Source organism: Microtus ochrogaster, unplaced genomic scaffold (assembly GCF_000317375.1).
Source record: "Microtus ochrogaster isolate Prairie Vole_2 unplaced genomic scaffold, MicOch1.0 UNK5, whole genome shotgun sequence".
Taxonomy (NCBI): domain Eukaryota; kingdom Metazoa; phylum Chordata; class Mammalia; order Rodentia; family Cricetidae; genus Microtus; species Microtus ochrogaster.
Window position 1 is genome coordinate 4,492,263 of NW_004949103.1, and position 6,784 is coordinate 4,499,046.

The following is a 6,784-nucleotide window of genomic DNA, read 5'->3' on the forward strand; positions in this document are numbered from 1 at the left end:
CTTTCATTTCCCCCCTTTGTTTTGGTCGAATCTCAATCTTGAGATTCTCAGGGATTATCCCTAAGGACATGATATTGATGGGTCAACACCATTGCTTGAGTAATGCAAAGTCGCTCGTGAATGAACATCAGGAGTCGATTAAGGATGCAGGGCCCAAAGGTCAGGATGAGCAACAGGATGATCAAAGGACCAGTGATGGTGGAAATGAGTGTTGTAAACCAGGGGGAGCGGTTAAACCAGCCTTCAAACCAACCTTGTTGTGCCTCCCTGTATCTTTGTCTTTTGTCCAACCTGTCTCTGAGCTTAGCCGTCGAATCTTTAATTACCCCAGAGTGGTCTACGTAGAAACAACATTGTTCCTTTAGGGCAGCAGAAAGTCCTCCTTCTTGAAGAAATAGCAAGTCTAGCCCGCGCCTATTTTGTAACACTACCTCAGAAAGAGAAATTATTGAATCTGCAAGCTTGGTTATAGATTGTTCTAGGGCCCTTAAGTCCTGGTCAATAGCTGCTCTTAATTCCTCAAAATGTTGGAATTTTGGAACTCTGTACTAGAGCAGTAGTACCGGTGCCAACACTGGCTGCCACCCCAAGGCCCAAGATCAGTGCTAGAGTCATGGAGATGGGCTCTCGCCAATAACGGCTCGGGTGCCTGTCAAAATTCATCTTCAAATGTTTTAGCAGGATAATAAAAGACCCTTGGAACTAGTCGAACAAGCACACAGTAATCTTTGGTACCATCAAAAACCGATGTCGCCATGCAAGGCATCAGGCCTGTATTACAAGCCCACCATTTGTCTGAATCAGGGATCAGGTATCCGGTTTTAGAAGTTTTAGGGCTCTTAAGGGTCTCATTACATAAATGTTTGTGAGCAGCCGGTGGATTTCCCAAGCATGTCCCTGCACCAGTAACCTCTTTAAGAGTTAGTCTGTGACTAACTCCCCAAGCACAGCCATCCTGGCTAGTTGTGTTATTGAAACCCCCAGATATTGCAATCCCTTCATAATATGGGGGTCCTGCTGACAGGCATAGCCAGCAAGATTGTGTCATATTGGGGTCCGTACTATTCAGCAAAGAAAAAGCTCCCACTATTAGATTAAACAGTCGCTGGCCTGTATTAGAAAGTGCCAGCGGTGAAGCAGGGGTAGCAGAAGAATTTTTAGGACTTGAAGGGGGACCTAGGACCCTGGCGAAGGGGGTGGCCACCTCAGCCAGGGCTAGCTGTCCCTGGTCAGGCAATACCGGGTTGGGCCCTAGTGCCATGGTCCTGGGAGGTGTTACAATAATTCATAGAGTGAACAGAATCCCTATGTCTTCCCCTCCTGGGTTATACAACCGTAAACCCCAAATATTGCCTGTTAACCAATTAGCCTTTTTCCTTTCTCCGTGAAGGTGATTGTGATTTTCAGATTCCCCTGGTGTGGTACGAGTGAAAGAGACTAAGTCTTCTTTGCTAGCCGCCAACCAGGAGGTACTGACACTGGTTTCACATCCCCAGGTAGCACAATAAAACACTCCCCCCCCCCCCCCCCCCCCCCCCCCCCCCCCCCCCCCCCCCCCCCCCCCCCCCCCGCATTGCCAGGTTCGTCTTCCCCCAGGACAAACATACCATTCAGAATATCTGCATGTAGGATAAGAATTCCCGGGAGTTCGTTCAGTATCCCCCCCCAAGAGTCTCTTGCTAAAACACATAGGTCAAATTCTAGCTGGGGGAACCAGGTACCCAGGGGGTGAACTCCAATGGCTAGCCTTAAGACTTGCCCAGTTTCAAAGTTAGAGTCCAAGTTAAGTCCTGAGGTGTATGAGGGTTCTTAGCACTATGTGTGGAGGGAAACACCAGGGCAAAGAACAGCAAGCCTGGTAGGATCAGGCTTCCTTGACTAGTCTCAGTTTTAGAGGGTTTTGGGTACGCTGAAGCTTCCATTTGGAAAGTTCTGGGTTGTCCTGTGGAGGTGCCCGCTTGACGTAAGACGCGTGGATCCAGGCTGCAATACCGTCCACTTTGAGGGCAGTAGGTGTCGTAAGAAGCACGGTGTAGGGTCCCTTCCAGCGAGGTTCAAGGTTCTGGGACCGATGTGTCCGCACGTACACAGAATCGCCAACCTGGAACGGATGAGAGATCTCGGGATGCCCAGGCTGGTAGGCAGCAGCTAGGGGTCTCCACACTTGGGCCTGGACGATCTGAAGTGCTTTTAGCCGCACCTGCAAATCAGGTTTGTGAGTAGCGGAGTCAGGAGGGGCCCTAAAGGAGGCCAATGGGGGAGGCCCCCCATATAGGATCTCATAGGGAGTAAGTCCAAGCCGAGAAGGGGTGTTCCGCACCCGGAACAGGGCTAGGGGAAGGAGCTGTACCCTGTCTCTAATGCCAGATTCCAAAGCTAATTTGGACAAAGTCTCCTTTATGGTTCTATTCATCCTTTCTACCTGTCCTGAACTCTGGGGTCTGTATGCACAATGTAATTTCCAATTAATCCCCAGTGTCTTGGCTACACCCTGACTTTCCTGGGAGACAAAGGCTGGGCCATTGTCAGACCCGATTACCTTGGGCAGGCCAAACTGAGGAAAAATATCTTCTAGTATCTTCTTCACCACCATTTGAGCCGTTTCTCGTTTGGTGGGAAAAGCTTCAGTCCAACCGGAGAAGGTGTCTATAAAAACTAGGAGATACTTATTACCGTATTTTCCTGGCCTTATTTCAGTAAAGTCCACTTCCCAATGAGTACCAGGTCGGTCTCCCCTTATTCTTATGCCCTCTGGGGCACTTTGCCGTTTTGCATTTACCTTGGCGCAGGGGACACAAGTCAATGTCACTTGCTGTATGAGTGAGTTAAGATCTGGAATATATAAATCTCTTATGGAAAAGACAGATTTTATCTTTTTATGCCCTAAATGAGTCCATCGATGCATTTGAGTGACCAGCTCAAAGGCATCTTTCTTGGGCAACACGGTTTTGCCCTGATATTTACAAACTTCTTGTTGTCCATCAAAGTCTGCATTAAGTTTCTGAATAGTCTCTAGATCCTGGGTTGAATATTGGAAATGATCTTCTATGGAGGAGGGTGCCTCTGCCAAGGATACTTGAGTTAAGCGTGGCCTTTTTAGCCATCTCATCTGCCATCTGGTTTCCTTTGGCAATTGGCTCATCGCCCTTCTGATGTCCTGGGCAATGAATAATGTTCACCTTCTTGGGGCCTTTAATAGTCCCAGGATTTCAGTCTTATTTTTTTTTTCCAGCAGAGGTTAGCAGTCCTCTTTGATAAATTTCCCCATGGACATGGGCTGTTGCAAATGCGTAACGGCTGTCTGTATATGTTTACTTTTTGTCCTTTTGCTAGCTCTAAAGCCTTAGTAAGGGCTATTAATTCTGCCTTTTGGGCAGAGGTTCCTGGGGGCAATGCCCGTGCCCATATGGTATTTTGTCCATCCACCACCACCGCCCCCGCCTTTCGCTCACCTTCTTTGAAGAAGCTGCTGCCATCTGTGAACCAGGTATAATCTGCATCAGGAAGCCGGCAATCAGTCAAATCCTCCCTGGTTCCGTGGTATTCTGCCAATATCTGGTGACAGTCATGAGGTACTCAAACAGTGGGTTCCGAATTGGGAAGCAAGGTGGCGGGGTTCAGCAGCATCGCATTTCCAAATGTGATGTGTTCAGGGTTGAGCAATAGCGACTGGTAGTGGGTTATGCGGGCATTCGAGAGCCATCTATCTGGGGGTTGATGAAGTACAGTCTCTAAAGCATGAGGTGCTATTATAGTCAGCGGTTGGCCCAGAGTCAGTTTATCTGCATCTTTGACCAGGGTAGCTACAGCTGCTACCATACGGAGGCAAGGGGGCCATCCTGTCACCACATTGTCCATCTTTTTGGAGATGTAGGCCACTGGCTTTTTCCAGGGTCCCAGTTTCTGAGTCAGCATCTCTTTTGCTACTCCCCCTTGTTCTCATCTACGTATAAGGTGAATGGTTTGGTGACATCAGGGAGACTCAAAGCAGGGGCCGAAAGGAGGGCCCTTTTTATTTTATCAAAAGCCCGTTGTTGGTCCTCTCCCCAGGAGAAAGGGACGTTGGCTTTGGTAAGGGATACAGTGGGGCGTCCATTTCAGCGAAACCTGGTATCCATAACCTACAGAAACCGGCAGTTCCCAGAAACTCTCGGACCTCTCATGCCCCTTTGGGAGGGGGAATTTGTGCCACGGCCTGCTTCCGACTGTCTGTTAGCCATCTCTGTCCACCCTCCAAGAGGTACCCCAGTTAGGCTACTTGCTTCTTGCAGATCTGGGCCTTTTTAGCAGATGCCCTGTAGCCTAGTTCACCTAATCTGGTGAGTAGGGCTTGAGTCCCTCTGAGGCATTCCTGCTCAGTCTCTGCAGCCAGCAGGAGGTCATCTACATATTGGAGTAAGATTACCTCTGGATTGGTGGTGCAAAAACTGGCCAGATCCTGGTGTAGGGCCTCGTCGAATAGAGTTGGAGAATTTTTAAATCCCTGGGGTAGTCTCCTCCAGGTGAGCTGCCCAGAAACTCCTGAATCGGGATCTTTCCATTCAAAGGCAAACAATGGCTGGCTCTGAGGGCTAAGTCTTAGACAGAAAAAAGCATCTTTAAAATCAAGTACTGAGTACCATACATGGGTCGGAGGCAGGGTACTTAAGAGATTATAAGGATTAGGCACCGTAGGATGAATGTCTAGAGTACAGCGGTTAACTTCCCTTAAGTCTTGGACTGGTCTGTAGTCCCCTGTGCCTGGCTTCTTTACTGGGAGAAGAGGTGTGTTCCAGGGGGAATGGCAGGCCTTTAAGATGCCCAGTTTTAAAAGTCTCTGAATGTGGGGCCTGATTCCTTCTAGGGCCTCGCGGCTCATGGGATATTGTCTTATGGAAACTGGAGAGGCTGATGGTTTTAGCTCTATTATCAATGGAGGTTGATTGCTTGTCAGCCCCATACCTGCAGTTTCTGCCCGGGCCTGGGGGAAATCACAGAGCCATTCATCATCGATGGGCAGCTCCGGGGGAGGAGGCAGTTCAAACAGTCTATGTTCGTCTTCTAATCTTAAAGTTAGAATTTGAGGAGCCTGGCCAGTATTGTCAGTGACTGAGACCCCACTTTCTGAGAAGTGAATTTGTGCCCCAACTTTGGACAGGAGGTCTCTGCCCAGCAGTGGGTAGGGGCATTCCAGCACCATGAGGAAGGAATGAGTCACTTGACCAGTGTTTAACTTTTCTTTCTGTGGTCCATCAGTATATCTATCCCCCGGTGGCCCCCTGAACGCAAGAGGTTTTTGAACTCAAAGGTCCATTTGCTTGTGTGAGGATCGAATGCTGGGCTCCAGTATCTACCAAAAAGATGGAAGGGTGCCCCCCCCCACTAGAAGGGTTACCTGGGGCTCAGGGGGGGGGGCTCTGAGCCCTGACCATGCTAATCACTGTCTTCCAAGGTCAGGACAGGAACTGCCTTTTTCTTGGGTTCAGCTGGATGTTTTGGGCAGTCCTTAATCCAGTGTCCTCTCTTTGCAATAGGCACACTGATCTCGGTCCACTCGTGGCTGCCTTTTGTCTCCCCTATCCTTGTCCTGGCACTTCTTAGGTTGCTCTACACTGCGTACTGTTGTGGCCAAGATCTTACTTTAACTCACGGCTACGCCTTTTATCTCGCTTGTCCTCCCTCTCTTCCTGTTCCTTGTGCCTTCTCTTTGCTTTGTTAAACCCTATAAATTTTGTTTTCTGTGACTGGAAAAAGGTCATAGATCTCTCTAGACCAAACATAGAAGGAATTGATGGTACAGGAAAGGTAGATATTTGTGACATTTGTTTTTGTGGAACTGGTATGGATTTTACAGCTTGCCCAGTGGCCTTTGCTTGTGAATAAGGTAATGAGAATAGACCCTATGGCTCATGTCTAGGCTAGCAGTTCTGTGTCGACATAGGTGGCTTCAGACACTGTCATTATCATAGTTAAGCTGAGCTAGCTTGGAGGCTGTCTGTGCTGTGCTCTGACTAGACAGTGTCACTGTGGCTAATGGGGGACGCAGAGAAAGCTGACCATGGTCAGATCCCAGATGCAGCTGTTGATCTGGCATCCAGACTGTTTTATCCTTCCTATGTCATTTCCTTGCTATCCCTTAGAATGCCCTGTAAATTTCAGAAGAATATAGCCCAGGTCAGCCTGCAGCTGATGCATTCTCTGCCTTTCTGATTCCTCCTATTGTGAAGGGAATAAATACTTAAGCATAACCATATACCAGGCTCTGCTACAGACTCTGCCCTGTTCAAGAACCCAAAGACAGTCCGTGTGGTCGATCACTGTATCACCATCACGGTGGCCTTCTTCTTTGCTCACCCTCTGTGGGAGAGCCAAGAAACCAAGTGTTTTCCCCATTCGATCATGCTTCTTTGGGAATAGCTCCTGTTCTTCTGTGTCACTGCCGCCATGGATAGATTCTTCCTTTTAGGCCAGTGTTTGGGTATTTGACATGGCTGAGGCATCTCCTAGAGTAGGAGAGAAGTTGGCTTTGGTTGTTTAAGGATTTCAACCACAGTCTTCATTTCTAGGTAGAATTCAGGCTTCAATTTGAAGGCCACAACATAAACACTACTGTTGTCCAGTTGCATCTCTGGACCTGGCCTTGAATTAATGGAGAAGTCACTCCTAAGCTTTTAGATCATGGTAGCACTTGGTACCATAGAACTCGAGGTCTGAAACCTGAGTCCAGCACTAAATTGTCTGCAATGGCTCTTTCTAGATGTTCCAAGTGAATTTCCACCTGCTAGTTTGGGTCAGAATTGCACTG

The 6,784-nt window shown here is 48.4% G+C and overlaps 1 pseudogene; it reads right to left on the reverse strand.

The window, feature by feature from the left end:
- Window positions 1–1,764: 1,764 nt before the first annotated feature.
- LOC106144320 overlaps window positions 1,765–6,784 on the reverse strand; it is an 8,779-nt pseudogene continuing 3,759 nt past the window's right edge.